This window comes from Quercus robur, chromosome 8 (assembly GCF_932294415.1).
Source record: "Quercus robur chromosome 8, dhQueRobu3.1, whole genome shotgun sequence".
Lineage (NCBI taxonomy): Eukaryota > Viridiplantae > Streptophyta > Magnoliopsida > Fagales > Fagaceae > Quercus > Quercus robur.
This window is the reverse complement of record NC_065541.1, coordinates 5527825-5543813: the sequence shown is the minus strand read 5'-3', so window position 1 is coordinate 5543813 and position 15989 is coordinate 5527825. Positions and strand designations below refer to the sequence as shown.

The 15989-nt window shown below is 32.1% G+C and overlaps 1 pseudogene; it reads right to left on the bottom strand.

Annotated features, from left to right (window-relative positions):
- Nucleotides 1–4559: 4559 nt before the first annotated feature.
- LOC126694291 (cellulose synthase-like protein E6) lies at nucleotides 4560–10785 on the bottom strand (annotated as a pseudogene).
- Nucleotides 10786–15989: the final 5204 nt, after the last annotated feature.

Sequence of the window (15989 nt, the reverse complement as noted above, 5' to 3'; positions counted from 1 at the left end):
TGTTTAGTGTTTCAGGAAATATGCAGGTTGATTCAATTGAGCTGCTGTCTATACTTGCAACTGATGGATAGTAGTTAGAATTGAATTTGTTTTATGAGTATTATTTGTGTAAAGGGCTTTTATTTTGTAAACTTTGAGCTTCTAGTTGTGTTTTGTCACGGATTGCCAAAGGGGGAGTTTGTTAGGTTCTAAAAACTTAGGTATTTATGTATTTAGAACTCTAATGTGTATTGTTGGCAAACCATGATAAAAACAATGTGTTTAGAAGTGTTTTAGTCTTGCTCAAATTTGTATATTTTATGTAAAGTTGGAATCGAGTTAATGCAGAAAGTATTGTACATTTTGGCCTGGCTCAATTGATCGAAGCTTATGCTCGATCGATCGAATCTCGGGCAGAATGCATTTTTCTACAGATTTCCAACTCAGCCCTAGTTGTTTAAAACGTTTAGGGTTTTCTAATTTGTCCTAAGTATAAAAGGCAAACTCTAGCCATGTTTTAGTGTTGCTCATATTGCTGTTTGTATAAATCTTTTGTGAGATCTAGAGGAGCTTTCCTTTACACAAACTTAGGGTTTTCAAGGAGGAGATTTTATCTACACCTTGATGATCAACTCGGTTGCTGCCATTGAAGCTTAAAGAAAACACAAGCGAGTGTGCTTGTATTTGGTGGTGAATCCAAGAAAGAAGGAGTCCGTGGATTCGGAGCTTGCACGTGGTCATGTCAGTAAGTTCTACTAGTGGGTAGCAATAAGAAGTCGAGCGTGGGGGCTTGTAAGTCTTATTGTATGAACTTCAATTCTTTCAAGATAGTGGATTCAAGTTTACCTTGAGGATAGCTAGGTCAAATCCTCCCTAGGTTTTTACCGGTTTGGTTTCCTAGGTGATCATATCTGTGTATTATTTATCTTTCCGCTGCTTTACATGATATGATCTTTATGATTGTGATAACCTAGAGTTGTTAAATTGGACTAAGTAACAACTTGGATAATTACCTAGGTTAATTCAATTGTGTTTTAAGGGGTCTAAAAACTATCATAAACAAATGAGTACAATATTATAAACTTCTTATAAATATAAATCTTACATTGACAATGAAATGTAAACTAATAATTATCCTAATTTTTAATTTTTAGATATGATATATTTGAAGCCATACCACTTATTCGAGGATAATTAATTTAATAAATGTTATTGGCTCTAATTCTGTAAATATAAGCAACCAACGCAAGAAAATGTGTGGTATCACTACCAACATTTTTTTGATAGAATTTCAACTTATGGCATCTGCTTCTGATTATTGTACTCTTTATCATCAAATCAAGATACTAATTAGTTTTTAGTATTGTAGACGGGGATTGAACCCTAAGTCTCTTATTTAACCATCAGATATTTTATTAATTGAGTTAGTTGGAACCCACCACTACCAACATTATTGCACCAACATACCATCAATCACTCTCATCCCGTACTATTTTTTTTTGTCTTGAATGTTTCTCTCTCTCTCTCTCTCTCATTCTTTCTTTTCTTTCTTTACATACCACCATTCTCTATACACTTTCATCATTCTCTCTTCCCTCCTCTTCCATTGCAATCCTATCATTTTTTTTTTTTTTTTTTTTTTTTTTTTTTTTGGTTGCTGAATAAGACATTGCATTAATAGAAAAAGGAAAAACACAAACAACACTAAACAAAAAAAACCACAAGGAAGGGATGGGACTCAACCAACTCCTCCCTCTAAAAACTCATAAACTACCGAGAAGGGTGGAGTCCTAAACCTGTCCAAAAAATAAGCCCATTGGCTAGGGAATAAGCTACATTTGTATGCTGGAATGCTTGTTTTGTATTTAGAGATTCCAATCCCATCATTTATTATTATTATAGTGTAAAAATATATATAATTTTTAATTCTTTAAAATAATATGACATAATTATTTGTGATGGGCTTATTGAAAAAACAAATAGATGGCCCCATTAACCAAAAGTCAGGGGTGGGGAGGTGGGGATGGATCATTATTGGGTTGGGGTTTTGGTGCAGTGATTGACAGAAATTATATGGTTACTGTCTGGCCATTTTTGTTTTCTTTGATAATAAGAACTAATCACAAATATTTTATCCTAAAGAAAGAACCAAATCATATATGTCACCTATAATGTCAATATCACCCCATCTCTAAAGCACATTCAAGTGTTTGTATTATCAAAAAACCACCTATGTTGTAAATTTTTTTGACCAAAATGTGTTTATTATAAAGTTAATTGGATATACTAATTAAATTTTTTTTAAGCAGATTAATATTAACAAGAAAAAAGTGAAATTGCCATATTCTACAAAATAAATGGCCTAGGTTCGAGTTCCGTTGCCAGCAATCCTCCTTAGTGGGTGATCTATAAGTTTAATGTAAGTTCTCTTTGAGATCTGCGGCTTGCTTTGGTCCTGGTATAGGGTAGACTCCCTTCACCTAAACTTATTTTAACAAAAAAAGAAGAAAAAGATATAATATATATATATATATATATATGTGTGTGTGTGTGTGTGTGTGTGTGTAATAGAAGGGTGGTGTATGATAGAGCCAACATGATCCAAGCATAAATTAGACCATCTCCTCCTAGCCTTTAGTAGTACTAGCTAAATCAAAGACCTTATCTTAAAAGGAAGACCTACTAAATTATAGGCATCAAACAAGCTACTGAAACTAAAATGACAGATTTGAACAAAATTGAGGATGATACATTGGTATATTGATCATTATAGGTAGCAAACTTAGAATAACATGCAAGATCAATTGGTCTAGTGTTATGAACTCCAAATCAAGAAAAACCTTATTGATTCCCCTATTATGCTGAAGAGTTGTAGTAATGCCAATGTTGTTATAATCGTACATCAAATGCATGGCTACTAAATTATAGGTATCAAACAAGCTAGTAAAACTAAAACAACTGATTTGAACAAAATTGAGGATGGTATACAACCCTAATCATTGCGGATGAAGAGTGCTTGGTACCCTGGTATATTGATCATGACAAGTAGCAAGCTAAGAATAACCTGCAAGATCAATTGGTCTAATTTTATGAACTCCAAATCAAGAAAAATCTTTTTGATTCCCTCAATTAAGCTCAAGATGTGTAGTAATGCCAATGCTGGTATAATCGTAACCATGATGGTTGAGCTTCCAAACTCTATGACTTCTTCCTCATACCTCTTCAACACATCCTCTGTAACCACCTAAGTTGTGATAGGAAATGTTGTTTCTGATAGGCCTAATTGCTTGCTAATGGTGTCAATGAACCTAAAAAAGTATTGTAAGAGACCGCGCCCCAGACCTGTTTTTTGGTGTTGGGCCAAATACACATGAATAGGTGGAGTCATGTTATTGTCTCTTAAAATGGAGGTTCGACTGATTATATTTTCCCCTTTAAATTAAGGGCTTTACAATGAAATCTCCACTTATTTAATTATTGGAATAAGTAAGAAAACCAAAATTTAAAAATTCCTCATTTTATTGATTTGAGAAGAAATGTACATTGATCATACGACATTACATAGCTTTGGTCTTAGATATAATCTAAGATAAAGTATATGGCTTTATTTCCTAGTTACAATCTAGAGATCGAAAATTACATGGATAAGCATTTGATCTATTAACCCTTGATCTAAGCTCGGAAGCTATGTTATAAGATGGGAAGGTGTTAGGCACCTACCTTACCCGGTGAAATCAGTCTTCTAAACTATGGTGGCTAACATTCATATTATATCATCCAAATCACTCAATTGCATGTTGAATTTTAATGTGTGTGCATGTGATAAACCCTAAATCAATTTATTAATCATTGCATTTGAAAAAAAAAATTAAATTCTAGTGAATGTGTGTGGATGGTGATATCCTAGATTCAAGGATTTGAGAGAATTATGAAACAAACATGTTTTTCATATTTTTGATGTGGATTAAAGATCAAAGTTAGTGTTATGCATGAACATGCGATGAACAACCAAGAACATGTAAAAAACACATATGAACATTTAAGAACATTCAAACATATTCAAGGAATTTAAATAAACACTAGCATGCTATTATCTTAAATTAACATTATAGCAACATGAAAAACGAGTTAGGGATAGAGATTATACGTGCATGCAAGATCCACACGGTGGAGGAGGAGACTTTTGGTGGAAGTCCTAAGGGTAGAGTAGAAAAGAAGAACTAGGAGAAGGAGAGTAAGTTTCACTTGATACCTTGAGTCTCAGGAAGACCCAAGATATGACAAGACTACTCAACTTCACTAGAACTCAAGAGAGAAGAAGAGAGGGGTTTTTTCATGAAAGCATCCAGTTCCAATATATAGAGGGCCTCAACAATTGTCCAAACCATGGAATTCCAACTTCAACACCAAGCATTTGAATCTAACTCGATTAGAAAATTTAATTGATAGGCCAAAAACGAATTAACCCCTTGTGATAAATTAACCAATTAATTTAGCCAAGTGAATTAATTAAGTTAATTAATATGCAAACGCGTGGTAGCACAAACAAATCACTAATAAACTAAGTATGCAGCGGAAAATAAATTTGACACGATGATTTGTTTACGAATGGGGAAAACCTACATGGCAAAAACTTCACCGGGTGATTTTCAGGTCACCACTCTCGAAATTCCACTATTATCACAACAAGCGGTTACAAGTAAAGGAATCCCAATACCTTATATCAACCTACAGTTGAACCCTTACCTTAATACCCAATTGGACTTGTTCTATAGTAGCAATTTATTCTTTTGATGCAAGGCTCCCAAATACGTGACTAACCAATTGTGCAGATCCCAGTACGCAACTTCAATCACCAACTAGAGAAGTTTGTTGGCTGCAAAGTTTTTCAGTTCATCCTAACGATAAAGATCAAGAAGATGCTTGGTCACAAAACCCTACGGTGCACATACACAGCAACTTCTTCAAGAACGATGAACTAGGGTAGATTCTGTCTCTGGTCACAATTTGCTTGAACAAACTTTGCTCAACACTTGTACAATTTGTGAACTCTTTAACGGCCCTTAAAATAACCCTTTTATATGTCTAGGGTTAGGAGAAAAGAAGTCCCAAAGACACATTCACGGATTCCAAGAAAACAAATCAAAATCTGTTTTTCTTAAACCTCGACAGATAGGAGGTGTTGAGCAGCTATCGAGCAAGTGTCGAGCACACGGGCTGAACAACTTCTTAAACTTTGACACATGCTAGCTGTTGAGCTCTAATGAACTTGCACTTCTCAGCTTGTTTCTTGGACAGACTTGATGACTTTAACACTTGATCTTGAAACACAGGTTCTTGAAGTATTAAAAACACCTAGATCTACCCAATTACAAGTAAAGTGCGTTTTGTCAAAGGATTAGCCAATTACATAACATAGTGACATATATTTCTAACAAGTGAATCACATATGTGCTAACATTAATTGATATAGTACCAAATTTTACTAATAAAGAAATCAAATAAACTCATATGTTACCAAAATAATTCTTTGATTCTATAAATCTTTACTCACCTCAGAGCTTACTCTCAAAAAAGCATCATAAAATTCATTCCTAGTAACTATCTTAAAATTCTGTGGAAACTGCACAAAAGCAACCTCATGGCCCTTCTCTTAATCCATGAAAAAGCATAATGCATCTCGTACAGAATGTGAATTGTTTGAGTACATATTACAGTCCACATTAAGAATGATTGGCGCATTGCTAATCTCTAATGACACTCTTATCTGCACAATGAAACATTAGAGGAAAAATAAATCAATGATACCTTAAAGTTTACCCCAATTTAAGTTGATGACTGTATATTCAAGAGAAAGATAACACACTCTCTAGATTCGTGCCAAACTTGGGAATACTTTCACAGAAAAAATAAAATAAAATAAAGATTGCAGAATTGAAAACATTGTCAGTATTACAGTTATATTAGCCAACCCATTGCGCTAGTATTATCATTATGCTTGTTGTACTAGTCTTATTAGTCATAGGATTAGAAGTGCTATTCCTAGTAGGTGTAGAATTCTGCTCCTATATTCATATAACTAAATTGTATGGTTATAACTTAAATAACCAACTTATTTTCCCTGAGAAAATAACTAAATATACTTTCAAAAAATGCGTGTCATTTTGTCTGCAAGAATACACATTACCAATGCATTCATAGCTCCATCTTTGAAGTTGCGGTGATGCTGGGGTCTCTTCTCTCTAGCCAAATAAACCAGAGTTGGCAACACAAACCCATCTTTATCTGTGACATTGGTGTCTCTCCCATCAATTATTATCTGAAAAAGAAGTTCAAAATGAAAACAATCAGAACAAAAATGATTTGCTTGAAAGTGCTTTTAATTATCCATAGGTGTACATTGTACTTGATTTGCATGCTCTGTGAAAATAGATAAGTTTTGGTTTGGCAAAGCAAGAAAACAAAATGTGTCCAAATTTTTTAAGCTGACCAAATAAAAAATAATATTACAATATGGTCTTTATGAATGAATATGTGATAATGCTGACATACCTGAAGAATTGTGGCATGGTCTCGTTGAGAAGAATATGAATCCCATTGAGAAAAACCTTTGTGTTTTGAGTGTGCTTCTTCTGGGATTCGAGCTAGCTTGGTTTCATTTTCTATTCGACTTTCCATTTCTTCATATAATTTCTACAACATGAACATATGATAGAGCTGTGACTACTGCAATTACCAATGTGGCAACGATTGAATTGTTTTTAATATAAAATCTTGATAGGTAAAATCCTTTATAATTGATTTGAACGGAAGTATTTAAAAAGAAAGATTCAGATTTCAGAAATACTTTAAAGGTTTAAATAAAGAAAAGTACTCCTTCGTAGGCTTGTTTAGAAAATCTAAATTTTAAAGGGAACATTATTTAATGCATTTTCTTTTATATAAAAAGGTACAAGTTTTCAAAATTATCCTCTTTAATTTAACCTTTACACCTTATGTTAGAAACTTATTTACTTTTTAAGGAGGATTTCACTTTGGAACATTCCAAAATAGAATAGATAATTAACAATTTGGGACAAAGGGTGTATGTATATTCTTATGATGAAATGATATTTAGGAATGGATTTAAATTTCAAATTATTATAAAAAGAGGATATAAAATCACTAGGCTTCATATATTATTTCAACTTCATATCACAAGTATTAGAGCAAAATCATCAAAACACAAACTCATTATATTTTGTTAAAATTCATATACAGGAATTTATGATAAAAATTGTTTTTTTAATTCCTTGATTTTAAATCTTCACATCCAAATACCATCTTCCTAAAAAAATAATAAATAATATATAACCATCTATTTCAAGAGATGTGAGATAAGTCCATGCTTTAGAGCGCTCTGTATGAAAATGCTTTTAAAGAGCTTAATTTAGGGTCTCAAAGAGTTCTAGCAGAAATTTAACTCAATGGGAAAATTTTGAGAAGAGCTTTTAAATGGCTGTTAAAGAGCTTTGAGATCAGTTTTGGGTTTATTTTTTAAATTATTACCCAATATTCAATTTAGCCTTTTCATGAATACTATGAAGTGCCAGAAAATAAAATAATAATCCAAGTATGAAAATAAGTATTTATAATATAAAATTGAAACACTTTTGTAATGCTCTCTTTTTTTTTGGGGGGGGCCTTTTCTCACATTTAAAAGATCTAAATCCATTTGGTCACCAATATAATGTAAAAACTTTAAAGCACTTTATAATTATAGTTTGTTAAACACTAATAACTTTTTAATAAAGAATTCTTATTGCTCAACCTCTACTAAAATTTTACTGTTCAAACATAACACTGTACTTTCTACAAAAATTCCAAAGCACGCTTAATCAACTTCATCGCTATACCGTATGAATGACTCTATTTCTAATATAATAAAAATAGTTGTTATTTTTATTTATTTATAAATCCATAGCTTTGTTAAGTATAGTAGCAAACAACATCCTTCTTCCAAGTATCCCAAACAACATTAGGGAAGGAAGAGTTATTACAACATAAATTACAATTGATCGAAGTATTATATATATATATATATATATTATCTATATATTTTTTTTTTGAAAAGAAGTATTATAATAAGAACAGTTGCCATTATAATAATACAAGTCAACTCTTTGCACATAATCAGCCTGTTCACAACGTGTAATGGATGACTTTATATATTGCTACTATAATAAAATAGTTGCCATTATAATATTGTAAGAAGCAAAACAATAGTAACCATTATAATATTGTTTTCTACCAAAACAATATTATAATGGTAACTATTGTTGTTTTCTACCAAAATTCAATTCTTTGAATGTGTCACAACTCAGAACTCTTTGAATGTGTCAAGTGTCCCACCGTCCTTCATTTTAGAATAAAAATATTTATTCCTTTTCACTAAAGGAGTTTAATTTTACCTTGATAAGCACCAACTCTTTGGACTGATTAGCATCAAGTGGGTCATCACTTGAGTTGAAATATGCTGCTGGTGACCTTGGCTCCACCTTGAATTTCTTGCAAAATGGTAGCCAATGCTTAGCAAAGTGAGAGGCCTCTCTGAGAGCATAGTAGGTAAGATCTGACCCACCATCATCTGAAAGATACACGCTTAGCTTCTCTGGTGGATAGTCATATGCCATTACTGATAGAACGGTACTGATCACCATCACTGGTGGCTCAATGACAGGGTCCGCTGTGCACACAAATATGTCCACCTTGGGCAAGTCCTTTTCATGCCTGTTATGTAAATTATCATAGAAATAATATTTTTGAGATCGATAAATTTAGTGACACAAAATTTTAACATTTTTTTTTCAATGTGATATTTGCAGTGAGATCGTGTGAAAATTAGCACCACTCAAAACTTGACATATCAACTATTTGTGAAATAATTTATGAAAAATGGTGTATCCTTAGTATTGCTTTTCTGAATTCTGAGATTAATCTATTTGGTCAACTATTTCAAATAAATAAATAAATAAAAGTTATTGAATATAATTTGATATTATAAAATAAAGAAATGAACTTTAGGATAAGATGCCAACTTAAAGGTTTACAGCATCTTTTATTTCCAGCTTTTGGTTAAGAAAGTTTCAATCTTTTAGGTCCGCTTTAAATTATTTTCTTTCAGCATAAAGTTCACTTTTTTCTAGTTAACTTTTACTAAATTTAGATATGAAATCACTAAGTATAATAGTTGGATGGTACTCCTGTTGAGTGCAGGTTTGATTCACTGAAGATGTAGTCCACTTAGCTTTTGCTGTAAAAATATAAAAATACAAATAATGGATTTCATGGATAGATGATTGGCACTTTTAATGGTTACAAAGTTTTTAACTTCACCTGTTTTTTGGGTAGTTCTCACTATAAATATAGCACTACCAATAGAAGATCTTTTATATATATATATATATATATATATATATAGCACTACCATCAAACTGTTTCTCCACTCCCAAAAAAAAAAACTGTTTCTATGCACAGTTCTCACTTGTCACGGTAAAAGAGTGACGGCAAATACAGATATAGAGGTGGACATGGAATTCTAAACCTGTTTTGCTTCCTTATAGGCCTGTCCACGGATCGGACTGTAGTGGTTGATCGGATTGGGCGGGTTGGAGCTTCCATGGATGTCGAGCAGATGGGTCAAGGTTGATTATCTGGAAAACGGCAAGAATCCAGCCAAGAAAAGATCAAAAACGACAGAAATCTAACCAAATCTCACCAGATCCAGCTAGATCTCAGCCATTTTTGGCAAGATTTAGTGAAATCTCGTCGGATTTAGCCTAAATCTTCTCGAAAAAATCTCAAAATTCGCCAGATCTACACCTTCTCATCGGAAAAATAGATGGGTTAGTCGGATTGGGTTTCTCGGATTTGAGAGGAGGAGATCCGATATCCGACCCGTTGATCTTGGATTTTGGAGAATGAAATCTGTTGCTGACCACTGGAGCAGTCAGTTTGGTCAGCGGTAGGTCGGGTTTGGTCGGTGGTAATGGGTGGGTCGGTTCCAGTGGATCCTTGGATAGCCCTACTTCCTTATAAATGTATAACTTTCTCAATAAAGGACCCTTCAGTTATTTACCTTTAATAGCTATTAAAGAAAAGTAATTGCTTGATCATAACCCTATTATTAAAGAAATTACAACAAAAATGATTACTGCTTGTACACCTTACACTAAGTATATTTAATTTCCGGTAACTCTACTTTACTCTCTCTCTCTCTTCCTCAATCCAAACAGACCATTAAAGTAAGCAAGAATTTCACGAAATGCATAGGGACATATGAAATAAGTTCATCCTCAACTAACAAATACATAAAATGAACTTTTTAAGTACAAATATAAATTTATATCACGTGCATATTCATTGGTGAGATGGAGAGAGAGGAGAGGGACAAACAAACCTCTGAGAGAGCCTATCCTTGAAGGTGCACCTATAGACTGGGTTCCACCGGTGGGCTTGAGTAAGCAACTAGTAAAGACCGAACCAGAGCTCAGCACCAAGCAAACCAATCCAACCCCATCTCCCATCTTCACCTTTTCTTGGTATATGACTCACTCTATGAATCCAAATCAAGCATATGGCCACAGACACAGAGACCACAAGGAGCTTGTATAGGACTCTACCCTTAGCTCTCCTTGTCTCAAACAATGGAAGATACTCATCACTTCCCATCTCTACCCCCCTATCTCTCTTCAGTTACTATTGTCTGTGGTATTTAAAAAGGTTCAATGCAAGGAAATTTATCATTAACGTATTATGCCTGTTACTTGTTCAACAATTAATGATGTCTACATTGCTCAAAAAAAAAAAAAAAAAAAAAATGATGTCTACAGCAATAATATAATACTAACCATATATGGCAGCTCCATGCATGGTATATTGGGCTCCAATGTGAACAGTGAATTTTCTAAATTGTGGATATTTTTTAGCCAGGGGAGCCAATTGATTGTAATGGAGCCAAGTCGATATTAATTTTTTTTTGTTTTTGGTTCACAAATAGGGGAGGGGAATTTGAAATTGATTCTACTCATGGAAAGAATCAAGCAATACCATAGAACTACAAGCAGGGATACTACCACTTGAGGAGGAAGTAGGGTCATGGCTCCCCTCGAATCTAATTTTCTATAATATTTGGGAGTTTATGTTCAAAAATTTTATACCTACCCTCCAAAAATTGAAATCCCCCCATCCAAATTTGAAAGTTGGCTTTAGAACCCAAAAATACAATGGCTACTTGGCCCATTTCTGCGGTCGGTGGTCTCATCCCAAAAAAAAATTGTTAAATTTCTTTTACTAACAAAACAAAACAAATCTTATACTTGAGTGTCTTTAACTATTCCAATATCAAATGTTTGACTTTTATATTCAAATGACCGTGTCTGTGGCTAAGACAGCAATGTGTTTGGCTTTTTATTTTTTATAATGCATATGACTTTTGACTCTCAGTTATAAGAATCAAATCGTTGGTTTGGTGAGTGCGATGAGGATCTAGAGTTCTTAGTTTAACTTCATCTAGTGATGATCATAAAAACAATATCCTACCAACTTGTTTGTAGGGTGGTTGTACTTATACTTATTCCAATTTTTATTGCAACTATGACATGAGTATTTTCAACCATGGATATTGTCAAAACTAGGCCTTGCAACAAGTGGAAAAAATTTTCTAACGGACTCTTTGATTTTGCACATTAATGAGAAATTGCTAGGAAGTTCAATATAAAATCAATCATATATGATTTCAGGAAAACCTTGAGTTTAGTTTTGATAGATCATATATGATTGAGTTGAAATATATTAATAGATAGTTAGTTAGTGTCTTCTCTTTTCTTTAAAGAAAAAGTTAATGAAATAGAGCAACAAGATAATAAATGTTTGAGATGACGAAGAAGAAGTTGAACAAGAAGAAGATGTCAATGATGAAATGATTTTAGAAGATGATGATAAGATTGACTTGGACTATGGAGATGAGGTTAATTAGACAAATTGATGAATATGATTATGATGAGAAAGAAAACATTATTTTAGCTTATATATCATGTATCGTCACTTTTGAGATTGGCCAATTTGAATGTATAAGTTATAAATATATTTTAATTTGCTTTATTTAGTTAACTTTGTTAAATATTAATGCATAAGTGACGATGAAATTAATCATTAGTAAAATATGTTCCAAATTTACAATAAATATTCCTTTAATATATGTATATCATTAATTTTTCTATAAATTTTATAAAATGTTTGTCTACGTTATGATAAATGATACAAATTACAATACAATAAACAATTGATTTACAATATGATTCATGTTTTGGCAACTATAAATACAGCTAAGGAATTATAGTTAAGTTTTTCCCTATCCATCATACGCCCGATTTGTACTAACAATATTTTGAAGTAAGTAAGTGTAAATGAGGGGCAAAAAACCTGAAGAACTTAACAAAACCAACAAATTTGAGCAAGGAAACATGGAAGATTACCACAATATCAACACCATCATACACCCGATTTGTACTAATAATATTTTGAAGTAAATAAGTGTAAATGAGGGGCAAAAAAACTGAAGAACTTAACAAAACCAACAAATTTGAGCAAAGAAACATGGAAGATTACCACAAGATCAACACCATCTGGAGTATAATGCCAAGCTCCATTGACCTTAATTACAACAAAAGAAAGATGCTCCGTATCTACTTCATATTGAACATTGTGAGAGAAACATTCTTCGCTATCAATCACAAACCTAATGCCAAACACATTTTACAGGCTTGACAAGAGTGCCAACAACACAAACACAACAAATTCCGGTAACCCAATCGTCATCTGTTGATTACAAAGTGAGATTCCAAGTCATAACAGAGGATAACACTATAGCAAGGGGGAAGGGGGTGGAATAAGACACGAAAAACTTAAAAATTCAAAGAATTTGTGAAATAAAAAAGAATCAAGGCTCATGACACATAAAATTTAATCAACGAAAATCTAGTACCCAATGCATAATATAAGTAGTAAATGTTAACTTTAACTCTTTAAGCAAACTTAAGGTGCATCATATAATTTTCTCCAAAATTCACAAACAACCATTTTTTATTTATTTATTTATTTGTTGGTAAGTAATAGAAATTTTATTGATAAAAAAGTACTTCATGTTCATGATGGTGAACATAAAGTAGTTGAAAAAATTACAAGAAAATCAAATAGAAATTCCACAAACAACCATCTATTACCTTGATATTCAATCAATATATATATATATATATATATATATATAAGTAGAGACCTCATGTAGGAGAGCATGTGTTTCTGTCAAGTGGTGTATTCTATGCAAAGAGAATTGAAATATTCTCAAGTGTCACATTAGAGATAAAAACAAATTAAATATGGACTTTTTATTTCATTTTGGTTCATTTTTTCAAGACTTTTCAAATTAAAAAATAAATATTTTTTGTATCATTTGGTTTAATGTTTCAAGACATATTTGTTTTTGTCTAATTAAATCAATATATATATATATATATATATATATTTATATATATATATTTATATATATGTATGTATGTATGTATGTATGTATAACAGAGACCTCATTTGGGAAAGCATGAGGTTCCGCCAAGTGACGTATTCTATGCAAAGAGAATTAAAATATTTTTAAGTGTCACATTAGAGATAAGAACAAATTAAATATTTACTTTTTATTTCATTTTGGTTCAATGTTTTAAGACTTTTCTAATTAAAAAATAAATAGTTTTTGTATCATTTGGTTCAATGTTTCAAGACATATTTGTTTTTGTCTAATTTTATATATATAACGGAGATCTCATGTGGGGAAGCACGAGGTTCTTCCAAGTGGCATATTCTATGCAAAGAGAATTAAAATATTCTCAAGTGTCACATTAGAGATAAGAACAAATTAAATATTGACTTTTATTTCATTTCGGTTCATTGTTTCAAGACTTTTCTAATTAAAAAATAATAATTTTTGTATCATTTGGTTCAATGTTTCAAGACTTTTCATCTCTCACACATACACTCAAAATTCTTTGCATTTTAATATATGCACCATTTTCACCTTTTACACTTCTACCCCCACTATATATACCTACCCATAGTCCTTCATGCCATACCATGTCAAATACACATGTACAAAAGATGATGTCATTTACCTTCAATTTTTCGACCTCACCTACCTAGCTCTAACATTGTTGTTTCATCTAAACCTAACTCGTATGAGTTGGCTACAACCAAGGAAGGGGGGCTTGCATTTTATATTGAGTGACAACAGCAATTATAATTTTGATATTAAGGTTGGAAGTTGTAGATTTGTGGGCTTTGTAAATTATGTAGATGTAATTGATTGTGGGTGTTTGAAATATATATTTTGTTTTAGAATTAAGGAGAAAGAAAAAGACACATTTTATATCAATTTTTATTCTATAATATTCCTCCAATTTCTTTTTTCAATTGAATAATTATAATGGATATGTGTGTGCAATTTATAATTGTTGCTTTTTATAATGAACTCATTACTAATAAGGGTCTATAATAATTATGCTATAATACATATACAACATTCTTCAAATCATCTTATATAAAATATTACAATGTTATTCGTGCATCGCATGGGTAACTTACTAGTTGAATATAAGAGCTTAACTAGAATAACCCACAATTAACAATGAGAAAATATAATCACAAAATGAACAAAAGAAACAATTTTTTTCATAATAAAACTAAAAACACAAGAATTAGCTCTCATTTAATGCACAACTAGGTGGCTGAGAACACAAAGGAAAATAAGAAGAATCACAATAAACCTTTAAACTTCAACCCCCCAAAAAATTTTATATTTTAGAATTCAAAAAACCCAATAGGACATCAGATTCAAAAAAATAAGTTAAAAAGTAGAAATTTTTACCTTTGAATATGAACAATTTGATAAAACCCAGAAAGGAAAAGGCACAAAAATTCAAAATTTGAACGATCTGATAAGCACTCTGGTAGAGAGTGTTTCAAAGGGGACAAGAGCTTGAGCTTAGGTCTGTTGGATTTTTTTGCCCTTTCGCCTATGTTTGCCTTTTGGGCTACATAACAAAAATCCTAGGTTGGTGTGTTTCAAACCTGAAAAATTTCGAACAGGAACTGTTTGAGTTTAGTTCGATGCCTAACGGTTTAAAAAAGCTATGATTGTCTGAACTTGGGATGCATGGAATGGCCTTGTGGCCCGCATGATTGTCTATGTGTTGGACAATTTTGATTGGCTGTTTTGATTATACCATTACCACTCAATAGCATTTTTTTTTTTTTAATATACAAGATATAATTTATATTCTAGCCTAATCTAAGTGTATATGTGTGTGAAACTCCCTCCTGGAGACTTAACCCTGACCCTTACCCCCAACAACCCACAAATACTTATACTTGTGGAGTGACCATCGCACTAAGGGTGTGCGGTAGTCCACTCAATAGTATTTGAGTTTACAAGACTCTAGGAATATTTAATAGATTATTTACTAATTATTATGGTATTAATATCAATGTTGCTGAGGTTTAAGGTAAGGGTAATGGCATCCTTTCTAGAATTTTAGAGGTGAAATTAGGCTTTACTACTACAATTATACTCATGATTATATTTTGTATCCTAAATTTTTCGAATGTACATTTTGTACCTTAAATTATAACCTTTGTTATACTTTGCACCTCAATGTTAAGTTTTCTATTAACTTAGATGGAAAAACATGGTTTCATATGAAAATGGTTAATTTCCCTTCTTATCAATCTCTTAATAAATAAATAAAACAAAGGAGAAATTACACTTTACCACCCTAAACTATATTCTTGATTACACTTTTCATCTTAAACTTTAGATTTCTATCCAAGTTAACAATGAACTTGATGTTAGAGTGCAAAGTGTAACAATGATTATAGTTTAGGGTGCAAAATGTGCATTCGAAAAGTTGAGAGTGCAAAATGTAATT